The sequence below is a fragment of the Zonotrichia albicollis genome, chromosome 4, assembly GCF_047830755.1.
Source record: "Zonotrichia albicollis isolate bZonAlb1 chromosome 4, bZonAlb1.hap1, whole genome shotgun sequence".
Lineage (NCBI taxonomy): Eukaryota > Metazoa > Chordata > Aves > Passeriformes > Passerellidae > Zonotrichia > Zonotrichia albicollis.
The window spans coordinates 3,644,848-3,657,506 of record NC_133822.1 but is presented as its reverse complement, the minus strand read 5'-3'; the positions used below and the strand labels follow the sequence as shown (position 1 = coordinate 3,657,506).

The window sequence follows — 12,659 nt, the reverse complement described above, 5'->3', positions numbered from 1 at the left end:
AAATGAGGAAGGAAGAGGAAAATTACTGATTATTTAATCATAGATGGGTGCCCGAGAGCCTGGGCTCTCTGAGAGGTGAGGCACAGCCCTCCCTTGGCTGTGAGCCTCTCTGCTCGAGAAGAAAGAGCTGAACAAGTATCCATCTCCTGCACTTCTCCTGTGAGCAGCCCTTCAGAGGCAGCAGATGGGTCCAGCATGGCACCAACACAATCAGAAATAGCTCTGGCACAGCTTCCTGTGTGATTTCAGACTGTCTCGTCCCTGGCCATGTGGCCAAGCTGCAGGAACTGCTGGAAAAAGTCAACTCTGAGCTTTGCAGAGCCAGGATCTCATTAGACACGGCAGGGAGGAGCAGGAAAACAAACACCTGGCACCACCACGTCCCTTCAGCAAGGGGGATTGTGGTGTAAAAGGCAAAGACTGTGGTCTGTGGTAATTGAAATTCTGTCTCCCAAAATTACTCCTGAGGAAGGCAGTGAGAAGCTCAGAGAAGAAGACAAAGCAATTCTTATTTCTTCTTGCTGCTCCTGTTGTTTGGCACATGTGGAATGTGTTATGGAGATTGTTTGCTGAAGGTGAGGGTTGTTTGGATTGACTGGCCAGTTGGGTAAAAGCTGTGTTGCAATGGTTGGAGGCAGTCCTGGGTTTTTCTTGAATATCTTTTTAGTATAGTATCTCTTTAGTATTCTTTAGCATAGTATCTCTTTAGTATTTATTGGTGATATTTTTGCCCGAAGTCTGGGAGGAATGATGAAGAGGACTCCGTCTTATCTGAAATAAGAAGTCAGTCAAGAATAATATAGTATAATAACGAATAATATATTATTATATTTATTCTTTATTATATTATTAGATTATTCTTTATTATACTCTATTATTCTTTATTATACTCTATTATTCTATATTATATTACACCATGCTACATCACATCCAAATTGAATCTGCCAAGCACTCAACCCTGTACAGAATCTCGTGACTGTCTTAACACACACACCTGGATTCAATTGGTCAGTGAATCCAAACACTCACACCAGAATCCAATTCTGTTCAGGTAAACAATCTTCCACAATGCATTCCACTTGTGAACAACACAGGAGCAGCAAATGAGGAGAGAATTGTTTTGATTATTCTTTTCTCTGCTTCTCTCAGGTTCAGGGAATGTGAATTCCACAAATATTCTTTATTGTAGCTTCTCTTTAGTATGTAATTTAGTATAGTATTACTGTAATATGGTGTAGCTCAATAAAGCATTTGTTCAGCGTTCCTGAATCATGGAGTCAGAGCACATTATTCCCTGGATGGGGGTCACTCATCTACTGCAGTGGTCTAAGAGGGAAACCCAGTATTTGCAGAGCATCCTCCTACCTGCCATGGGCTGGGACTGGCAGAAGGACTGACATCAGCTGTGGGGATGACAGGATTTGTGGATTTGTGCTCCCAGTTGGGCTCTGGGCTGGTCTCTGGGCCTCTGGGATGGCCAGGGTGCTGCAATGTGCATGAGCAATAAGAGGGGTCTCCTGTTAGCACCAACCTTTGAGGATATGAAAGTGAAAAGAGCAGGGAAAAAACTAAAAAAAAAATCAAGTCCAAGCCAGTGGAATGTCTCTGTTTTATTCATTGCTGCCTGACTTCTTATTTGCTATTTACTTATTTACTTGAAGGAGAGGTGACCTTCAAAGCTGCTGTTTGTCCCTGGCAGCCTCTTGGTTGCAGGTTGCATGTTAATTCTGGCTGGGCACTGACACTGAGCATCCCAGGCTTCCTGTGGGGGAATCTCTGTCCCTTAATTTCAGTGCTGTTTAAAAGCAGGAGTCTGCTTTGGTTAGCCAGGCTGGGTTTGGAAGCCTAAACCATGAAAAGCTGTAGGGAAAATGTGAGCCTGGTGATGCAAATTCCCCTCAAATTTTGTTCCACCTCATCCCACTCATGTGAGGGATGAGTGGCTCTGACTCTGTGCCATGGAGGGACAGTTTGCATCTCCCACAGCAGATGTGAGAATGTTCTCTCCCTCCAAACTCTGCCTTTGCAGAGAACAATCATCCACCGCCCACAGATCCAATGCAACACAGTTTATTTTCATTTTTAACAGCCTGTAAACCAAGCATCTTTCCCTCCAGCCTTTTCCACTCACCAGGGATGTCCATGCAGTCTTCAAGGTGCTTTTAGAACCTCCAGAACAGCAAGGTGACCACAGCCAGAAATGCATCCAAATTGTGTCTGGGTAGAATGACCAAGAGATGATGACAAGAGGGGCTTCTGGGGCAGGAGCCAAAGGAAAAGATGGGATGTCTGTGGTGTTTACAGCACTGCCAAGATGCCAGCAATGATTTGTTCGCAGCCAAACACCAAGCCAGGACCTTGCAAGCCAGGCATCCCATCCAGGGTGTGCAGTGTGCCCTGGACACTTCCCACCTGGGACATTTCAATTTATTATTCCAAATAAATTCAGTGCTATGCTCCAGGTCCCAATTAATGCAGCAGGAACTGACTCTGGGATATTGTGAACACATAAAAACGTTTCCCTGTGCTCTCAGACAGATGCCACACTTCACCCGGACATGGAGGGTTTTTCTGGGAGAGAAAATTTGTCACCCTGGGTTTCACTTGTGCAAACAGAAAATACTGCTCCTTTCAAAAGCAGGGGAAATGAAGGCAGGAAATAAAGGCATGCAAAAAAATTAAGGCGGGAAACTCATTTCTTGAAGGAGAGGGGTGTGAATGGTCTAAAGTCTTCCTTTTATAACCTTAAAAATTAGTTAAGGGGAAAACAGTCCCAAAGAGTGGGCATATTGAATTCAAGATAAAGGTGCCACTTTTGTAAATACACAGCCTTAACCTGGCAAATCTTACCCATAATTTTGGATGTACATCCCTATAGGAGGAGCTAATTCTTCCCCTTGGCACAGGGGCGGCTTCAGAGGCAAGAACAGAGACAAAGAATGGTTTGGGTTGGAAAGGACTTTAAAGATCATCCCGTTCCACCCCCAGCCATGACAAAGGACAACTACCAAAATCCCAGGTTGCTCCAAGCCCTGTCTAGCCCAGCCTTGGGCACTTCCAGGGATCCAGGGGCAGCCACAGGTGCTCTGTGAATAGGCTGGGATGGTACCCAACCCATTCCAACTCCCTCTCAACAATACCTCCCGTGAATCACTCTAATTTTTAACCAACAAAAGTGCAGCTCTGCTAAAGCAGAGCCACCAAAAATTCCCAGTTACTCCTGACTGTTCCTCTCCACGGAAATCTTTAGTAAAAGGCAAAAGATTTATTCGCTCTGAAGAGAAACCAGAGGATGCCCTCCTGGCCCTGCCCAGGCCCTGCACTGCATGAAGGCTCCTCTGAAGGACACGGTCACCTTTTCCACCCCCAGTTTCACCCTGTGCTGGCCCCAGACGGGTCCCCTGGCAGGGTCACATCCCAGTCCCGTGTCTCCACCCAAGTGTTCACATGGCAAAAATGGGAATTTGGAGCAGAGCTGTGCTGCTGGCCCGCAGTGCACCCTGGGTATGCAAATTAGCTGAATGCTAATGAGGCACAGGTAATGAGCTCGAGGGAAACATGAGACAAGCGCCTTTTGTCAGCTGGGCAGAGCCTGGGCTGGCTCAGCTCAGCTCCTGTTCCAACCCACACAGAATGCCAGGAGGGGCTGGGTGGGAAGGGACCTTAAATCCCACCCAGTGCCACCCGTGCTGTGGCAGGGACACCTCTCACTGTCCCTGGGGGCTCCAAGCCCTGTCCAGCCTGGCCTGGGACATTCCAGGGATCCAGGGGCAGCCACAGCTGCTCTGGGCATCCTGTGCCAGGGCCTGCCCTCAGAGTAAATAATTTCTGTGCAATATCCCACCTAAATCTCCCAGGTTTAGTTTAAGTCCATTTCCCCTCATACTATCAGTATCTGCTGGGGTAAAGTCGCACACCTCCTTCTCCATCAGCTCCTTTGGGGCCTGGCAGGGGCTCTGAGCTCTCCCTGGAGCCTCCTTCTGTCCAGGTGAGCACCCCCAGCTCCAGAGCAGAGGGGCTGCAGCCCTTGGAGCAGCTCTGGAGCCTCCTCTGGAACCACTGCAATAGCTCCAGGGAGGAGTGTGAGAGCCTGAATGAGAGATGTGGGACTCCAGGGAATGTCCAAAATGCAGTTTATTGTATCCAAAATGCAGTTTATTGTATCCAAGGTGTTACAGCAGCCCCGGGTGGTGGGTGACAGAGCTGTGCCCACAGCTGTCAGCTCCAGCTGCAGGCAGGCCTGGAGAGCCTTTGGTTTTGGTTACAATGCATTATAGACTTTTCTTGCTGAGCATCTCAATACAGATGAACCAAACTATACCTTAACTATTATCTATAGCCTGTCATAACTACTGTAATTACCATATTCATGTTACTGTTCCCCAATCACTCGAAGTCAGTACATTACAGTTTAAGCTAGAAGTTGTTTTTCAGTTTTCTTGCAGTGGAAAATTCTGAGACCTTTTTTCTGCTTGCACCCTTTGCTGCCTTGTTTGCCTGTGCTCTCTTTGTGCTTGGTAAAAACATCTGCTTGTTTGGGGTGGGTTTATCCTTTGCTCTAATCCATAAAAACCCCTGCTAACTAACACACCCTTTGCCTCCTTGGTTAGCCAGTAAGGCTGGCTCAGCAATTCTTCTCTTCTAGATTAAAACTTTTTTTCATTTTTATTCCTTCATCAGACTCCACATTCAAAAATCTCTCTGCTAAGCACACATATCTGTGAGACTTTCTTGCCTAACTTTCATTCTACCCAACAGTGGAGGATTCTAAACCCAAATAACTCATTCCCTCAGCTTGAGCAGGCTGGGTTACTACCAAATACATTCTAACTCCCATCTCTGTAACAATTTCTACTAGCAAGCTTACTAAAAGAACTCTATTATTAAACCAATAAAAGAGCAGCTCTGCTAAAGCAAAGCCACCAAAAATTCCCAGTCACTCCTGACTGTTCCTCTCCACGGAAATCTTTAGTAAAAGGCGAAAGATTTATTCGCTCTGAAGAGAAACCAGAGGATGCCCTCCTGGCCCTGCCCAGGCCCTGCCCTGCATGGAGGCTCCTCTGAAGGACACGGTCACCTTTTCCACCCCCAGTTTCACCCTGTGCTGGCCCCAGACGGGTCCCCTGGCAGGGTCACATCCCAGTCCCGTGTCCCCACCCAAGTGTTCCCATGGCAAAAATGGGAATTTGGAGCAGAGCTGCGCTGCTGGCCCGCAGTGCACCCTGGGTATGCAAATTAGCTGAATGCTAATGAGGCACAGGTAATGAGCTCGAGGGAAACATGAGACAAGCGCCTTTTGTCAGCTGGGCAGAGCCTGGGCTGGCTCAGCTCAGCTCCTGTTCCAACCCACACAGAATGCCAGGAGGGGCTGGGTGGGAAGGGACCTTAAATCCCACCCAGTGCCACCCGTGCCGTGGCAGGGACACCTCTCACTGTCCCTGGGGGCTCCAAGCCCTGTCCAGCCTGGCCTGGAACATGCCAGGGATCCAGGGGCAGCCACAGCTGCTCTGGGCATCCTGTGCCAGGGCCTCCCAACCCTCACAATAAATAATTTCTGTGCAATATCCCACCTAAATCTCCCAGGTTTACTTTAAGTCCATTTCCCCTCATACTATCAGTATCTGCTGGGGTAAAGTCACACACCTCCTTCTCCATCAGCCCCTTTGGGCCCTGGCAGGGGCTATGAGCTCTCCCTGGAGCCTCCTCCTGTCCAGGTGAGCACCCCCAGCTCCAGAGCAGAGGGGCTGCAGCCCTTGGAGCAGCTCTGGAGCCTCCTCTGAAACCACTGCAATAGGTCCAGGTGGGAGTGTGAGAGCCTGAATGAGAGATGTGGGACTCCAGGGGCTCTCCAAAATGCAGTTTATTTTATTTAATTGATTTCATATTATACTGATGTTACAGCAGTCCAGGATGGTGGGCGACAGAACTGTGCCCACAGCTGTCAGCTCCAGCTGCAGGCAGGCCTGGAGACCCTTTGGTTTGGTTACAATGCATTATAGACTTCTCTTTGCTGAGAATCTTCATACAGTAGAACCAATCCAAACCTTAATTTTTATCTGTAGCCTATCATAACTGCTGTAATTACCATATTCATGTTACTGTTCTCCAATCACTCAAAGTCAGTACATTACAGTTTAAGCTAGAAGTTGTTTTTCAGTTTTCTTGCAGTGGAAAATTCTGAGACCTTTTTTCTACTTGCACCATTTTCTGCCTTGTTTGCCTGTGCTCTCTTTGTGCTTGGTAAAAACATCTTCTTGTTTGGGGTGGGTTTATCCTTTGCTCTAAGCCATGAAAACCCCTTCTAACCAACACACCCTTTGCCTCCTTGGTTAACCTTCTGAGTCAGCCCTGCTCAGGGATCTCAGGCATTGCTCTGAAATTTTTTTCTCAAATCATTGAGCTGGAGTTGCTGCTTTCCAGCACAGATTCTCTCCCTGCTTCACGTGCTCCAAAAGATTTTTTAAAATTAAAAGTAACCTTTGCAAAATGCTTGTGCCCTGGACCATCTAACTTAAGGCGTGGAGCTGATATGCCCCTGCCAGCAGCCCAGTCACAAAGATTGTCACCAGATACACCCAAAAGAGTCTCATTTTCGGCATTAGCAGGGGCTCTCAGGATGTCCCTGGATCCCTGGCAGTGTCCCAGGCCAGGCTGGACAGGGCTTGGAGCCCCCTGGGACAGTGAGAGGTGTCCCTGCCACGGCACGGGTGGCACTGGGTGGGATTTAAGGTCCCTTCCCACCCAGCCCCTCCTGGCATTCTGTGTGGGTTGGAACAGGAGCTGAGCTGAGCCAGCCCAGGCTCTGCCCAGCTGACAAAAGGCGCTTGTCTCATGTTTTCCTAGAGCTCATTACCTGTGCCTCATTAGCATTCAGCTAATTTGCATACCCAGGGTGCACTGCGGGCCAGCAGCACAGCTCTGCTCCAAATTCCCATTTTTGCCATGGGAACACTTGGGTGGAGACACGGGACTGGGATGTGACCCTGCCAGGGGACCCGTCTGGGGCCAGCACAGGGTGAAACTGGGGGTGGAAAAGGTGACCGTGTCCTTCAGAGGAGCCTCCATGCAGGGCAGGGCCTGGGCAGGGCCAGGAGGGCATCCTCTGGTTTCTCTTCAGAGCGAATAAATCTTTCGCCTTTTACTAAAGATTTCCGTGGAGAGGAACAGTCAGGAGTGACTGGGAATTTTTGGTGGCTCTGCTTTAGCAGAGCTCCTCTTTTATTGGTCAAAAAATAGAATAAATCTTGGAAAATGTTGTAGAAAGCAGGTTAGAGAGAGTTTGGTACCATCCCAGCCTGTTCAAGCTGAGGAAATGAGTTATTTGGGTTTGGGATCTTGTGCTGTTGGGAAGAATGAAAATTGGGCCAGAAGGTCTCACAGATATGTGTGCTTAGCAGAGAGATTTTTGAATGTGGAGTCTGATGAAGGAATAAAAATGAAAAAAAGTTTTAATCCAGAAGAGAAGAATTGCTGAGCCAGTCTTACTGGCTAACCAAGGAGGCAAAGGGTGTGTTAGTTAGAAGGGGTTTTTATGGATTAGAGCAAAGGATAAACCCACCCCAAACAAGAAGATGTTTTTACCAAGCACAAAGAGAGCACAGGCAAACAAGTCAGCAAATGTTGCAAGTAGAAAAAACGTCTCAGAATTTTCCACTGCAAGAAAACCGGAAAATAAGTTCTAGCTTAAACTGCAAAGTACTAACTTTGAGTGATTGGGGAACAGTAACATGAATATGGTAATTACAGTAGTTATAACAGGCTACAGATAATAGTTAAGGTATAGTTTGGTTCATCTGTATTGAGATGCTCAGCAAGAAAAGTCTATAATGCATTGTAACCAAAACCAAAGGGGCTCCAGGGCTGCCTGCAGCTGGAGCTGACAGCTGTGGGCACAGCTCTGTCACCCACCACCCGGGGCTGCTGTAACACCTTGGGTACAATAAACTGCATTTTGGATACAATAAACTGCATTTTGGAGAGCCCCTGGAGTCCCACATCTCTCATTCAGGCTCTCACACTCCCACCTGGACCTGTTGCAGTGGTTTCAGAGGAGGTTCCAGAGCTGCTCCAAGGGCTGCAGCCCCTCTGCTCTGGAGCTGGGGGTGCTCACCTGGACAGAAGGAGGCTCCAGGGAGAGCTCAGAGCCCCTGCCAGGGCCCAAAGGGGCTGATGGAGAAGGAGGTGTGTGACTTTACCCCAGCAGATACTGATAGTATGAGGGGAAATGGACTTAAAGTAAACCTGGGAGATTTAGGTGGGATATTGCACAGAAATTATTTATTGTGAGGGTTGGGAGGCCCTGGCACAGGATGCCCAGAGCAGCTGTGGCTGCCCCTGGATCCCTGGCATGTTCCAGGCCAGGCTGGACAGGGCTTGGAGCCCCCAGGGACAGTGAGAGGTGTCCCTGCCACGGCACGGGTGGCACTGGGTGGGATTTAAGGTCCCTTCCCACCCAGCCCCTCCTGGCATTCTGTGTGGGTTGGAACAGGAGCTGAGCTGAGCCAGCCCAGGCTCTGCCCAGCTGACAAAAGGCGCTTGTCTCATGTTTCCCTCGAGCTCGTTACCTGTGCCTCATTAGCATTCAGCTAATTTGCATACCCAGGGTGCACTGCGGGCCAGCAGCACAGCTCTGCTCCAAATTCCCATTTTTGCCATGGGAACATTTTGGTGGGGACACGGGACTGGGATGTGACCCTGCCAGGGGACCCGTCTGGGGCCAGCACAGGGTGAAACTGGGGATGAGCCAGGTCACCCTGTGCTGCAGAGAAACATCCATGCAGGGCAGGGCCTGGGCAGGGCCAGGAGGGCATCCTCTGGTTTCTCTTCAGAGCGAATAAATCTTTCGCCTTTTACTAAAGATTTCCGTGGAGAGGAACAGTCAAGAGTGACTGGGAATTTTTGGTGGCTCTGCTTTGGTAGAGCTGCACTTTTATTGGTTAAAAAATAGGATAATTCTTACACATTTTGCTGTTGAAAGTGTTGTAGAGAGGGGTTTAGAATGTGTGGGGTAGTAACCCAGCCTGTTCAAGCTGAGGGAATGAATTATTTGGGTTTAGGATTCTCCAGTCTTGGGCAGGATGAAAGTTTGACAAGAAGGTCTCACAGATATGTGTGCTTGGCAGAAAGATTTTTGAATGTAGCATCTGAAGAAGTAATAGAGATGGAAGCAAGTTTTGATCTAGGAGAAAGGAATTGTTGAGTCCGTCTTACTGGGCACACTCTCTTTGCAAAGGTTTGTTTTAATTAAAAAAGAAATCTCGTGGAGCATGGGCAGGAGTGGGAGAATCTGTGCTGGAGGGCAGCAACTCCAGCTCAATGATTTGAGAAAAAACCTCAGAGCAATGCCTGAGATCCCTGAGCAGGGCTGACTCAGCCCTGGATGCAGAATGGGACGTGCTGAGCAAGATGAGGAGAGTCATTTCTCATCTGGGCATGGGAGAAGGGGGGACACCCTGCTCTGATGTCTGTGCCTGCAAGGGAGCATCCAGGGCTTGGAGAGAGCAGCAAAAGTGACTCAGAAGTCTGGAGGATAAATTCTGAGTGGGAAATGTGTCAAAATTACCCCATTCAGTTCCTGGGGGTGACACTAGAGAGGCACCTCCTTATGGGGATGTTTGGCTGATTCTGCAGGGGAGTTTCAGAGGAAATGAGAGAAAACATTGCTCAAGTCAGGCTGGAGGAGGTAAAGACTGAGGTGAATTAGGGAGAGGATTTAACATGCTGGGAAAAGGTTCTGAGCAATCTGGTGGATTTTCTGTCACCTCAGAACAAACTCTGGAAATCAGGCTGTGGTTCAGCACAAAGCACTCGATCCCCAACAAGAGCAGATGGGAAAAACAAGTGAGTTATTGTATAAAGATATGTGATATTTATGATATTTCACAAGATTTTATTTATTAATTTAAAACATTACATTTTTTCTATAATAAATGTAAAGTTCATAGTTAATTCCAGGTGGAGAAAAACAAGTGGGTTATGATATAAAGATATGTAATATTTATAATATTTTACAATATTTTATTAATTGATTAAAAATACATTTATTATATGCTAAATGTAAAGTCCATAGTTAATTCCAAGTATATAAATCTCTGAAATCAAGCCAAAATTCAGGCCAGCAGAAAGGTGGTGCAGCTTGGTCTGGAGCAAGATCCAAACCCTCTGAGCACATTTAAGGCTCCGTCACTCTGCAAAATTTAATTTTGCAGCCCTGCCCTGCTCTGGTCCAGCAGGGGATGACTGGCTGTAGCTGAACAAAGGGAACAGGATGGAGCAGCAGCAGAGGCAGAAGTGCAGGAGAGTCCTGAGACTGGGATGTGCTGCTGCTGCGGTTGAGAAGAAGCACAACAGTTATTTTTTGTTTTTCCAGGAACATCTACACTGATTCCATGAGTTTCTGATGCTCCAAACTGAGTGAAGCCTTGGGCAGGGATCTGCTTTTCTCTGCCACCCCATTTTCTCCATCACCTATTCCTAAGGATGGTCCTGGCAGTCCAAAGAGCTGAGCTTTATTTTTGCCCCTTCATTTCCCAAATTTCAGCTTGGGGGATTCTAACCTGGGCCCTCCTATTTTTTTTTTTTCCTAAATCACCATGTGTTTCTCACAGATCCACATTCTTCTCCCACTCCCTGTGAAGATCTTGTCCTGCCAGGCTCATCCAAGGTCTCAAGATCTGCTGTCAGAAATGATGAAGACATTCCCAATTCCCAGGCTGAGCAGCCAGGATGGGGTTTGCAATCAGTTTTAATCACAAGTAACCGAATGGATTGGGAGCCACAAGCACTGTCTGCAGGCAGCTGTGATGTAATGGAGATGACACTTCAGAGCTGGGTCTGAGGGTTGTTTCTGGGCAAGGCAGAGAACCACAGAATTAGCCTCAGTGCAGGGGAAAAGGAGAAAAGTATAAAGAGAGTGAGTGCTGCAGGCTCACACCAATAAGAGTTCCCTCCCTGCTGGGCAAGACAATAATCAAAATTAATTTGTGGAGGACGGCAGGCACTCAAAGAGAAATCAAACAGGTGACCACAGCTGGTGTGAAATTTCACAGGATGGGAAAGGAAGAGGGCTGGGAGGAAACAGCTACCAGCTGTCCCTGCCTTCCTGAGCCTGCAGGAACAGAGAGCCCTTTCCTCAAAATGCTTGGATGCTGAATACATGAGAAACAGCCCTTTGGAGGAAGGAGAAATCTCCTGGGAGCAAACCTGATGTCTTTAAATGCATGTTCAGGTTAGTCAAGCAGCACATGGCAAGTGATGGATATCACAGGCTCTTTTCAACAGAGCAGAGTCCCTGCTTGCTGCTGCTTCTGCCCTGCTCTGCTGCATCCACATCCTGGATCCATCCTGGACAGCTGTGCTCTGGATCTTAAAACAAAGAATAATGGCTTTATACTGAAATAAAGTAGGTTTAGATGAGATGTCAGGAAGAAATGCTCTCCTGTGAGGGTGGGGAGGCCCTGGCACAGGGTGCCCAGAGAAGCTGTGGCTGCCCTTGGATCCCTGGAAGTGTCCAAGGTCAGTTTGGACAGGGCCTGGAGCAGCCTGGGATGGTGGAAGGTGTCCCTGCCCATGGCAGGGGTGGAATGAGATGAGCTTTAGGAAAAGGACATGGCTCATGATGTCAGATCTCACAGCATAAAACTGCTCCCATCCTCAGCTAAGGAAGGTCACTCTGGATTTGTCTCATTTGCACACACACCATGGGTGGTTTTTGAGAGGTTTTGCCTCCCTGGATTTGTCCCATTTGCACACACACCATGGGGGTTTTTACCTCTCTGGATTTGTCCCATTTGCACATACACCATGGGGGTTTTTGCCTCTCTGAATTTGTCCCATTTGCACACACACCATGGGGGTTTTTGCCTCTCTGGATGTGTCCCATTTGCACACTCACCATGAGGGTTTTTGCATCTCTCCATCCTGCCCTTGCTGGGTCACTCCAGGCTGCTGGACCATCCATCCACAGCTCTCCCCTTGTCACAATGGATCATGGCATGGTCCTTTCCTGCAGCCTGTGTCCTGCTGCACTGCTGGTGTGCTCCTCCTGCCCTGTCACATCAAATCACTGCCTCCCCCTGCCTCCAGCCATCTCTAATATTCAATGACTCAAAAAGGAGCTGACCTTTATCAATAAGATGATGTCACCTGCTGAAAGACAGTCCTGATAAAGGTAAGAGCAGGCAACCTGATCTCCTTCCTGATCTCTGTGTCCAGAACTGCAAACCACAATAAAAGGATCTGTTCCTGATGAAAATTCAGCTCCCTGTGCTGACCTCAGCCTGCTGTGTGCTTGGAGACAGGGATCTGGCCAGGGAAGGGCAACCTGCTGCATATTCACTCCCTAGATAAATTATTCTCTAAAGCCAGATTGGGGGAAGGTCAGTCTGACTGGACGAGAGGGCAAAGGTGGCCAGCACATTTCACTTAAATCATCTTTTGTTAAAAATGTACCTGGTGCATTTTTTGCCCTAAAATCCCTCGATTCTGTGCTCTTATTGTCAGAAGGAAGGAAATCTGAGTGAACTGCTAATGTGGATTAGCTGAACTGCAGGAAAGCACAAGTATTTTTATTCAATTACAGCATCCTTAGCCTGACTCATCCCAATCCCTTTGGGCAGAGTTATTTTCCCCACAGATGATAACTCTGTGTGACTGCTCCA

At 48.0% G+C, this 12,659-nt stretch overlaps 4 non-coding genes across 4 annotated transcripts; 2 read left to right on the top strand and 2 right to left on the bottom strand.

Annotated features, from left to right (window-relative positions):
• Positions 1-3,179: 3,179 nt before the first annotated feature.
• On the bottom strand, positions 3,180-3,294 carry LOC113460042 (U5 spliceosomal RNA). Its single transcript, XR_003381719.2, has one exon. It is a non-coding gene; the product is annotated as a U5 spliceosomal RNA (small nuclear RNA).
• Positions 3,295-4,901: 1,607 nt separating this feature from the next.
• LOC113460043 (U5 spliceosomal RNA) lies at positions 4,902-5,016 on the bottom strand. Its single transcript, XR_003381720.2, has one exon. It is a non-coding gene; the product is annotated as a U5 spliceosomal RNA (small nuclear RNA).
• A 2,081-nt stretch (positions 5,017-7,097) lies between these two features.
• Positions 7,098-7,212, top strand: LOC141729002 (U5 spliceosomal RNA). Its single transcript, XR_012580253.1, has one exon. It is a non-coding gene; the product is annotated as a U5 spliceosomal RNA (small nuclear RNA).
• A 1,596-nt stretch (positions 7,213-8,808) lies between these two features.
• On the top strand, positions 8,809-8,923 carry LOC141729003 (U5 spliceosomal RNA). The gene has a single exon (XR_012580254.1). It is a non-coding gene; the product is annotated as a U5 spliceosomal RNA (small nuclear RNA).
• The last annotated feature ends 3,736 nt before the right edge of the window (positions 8,924-12,659 follow it).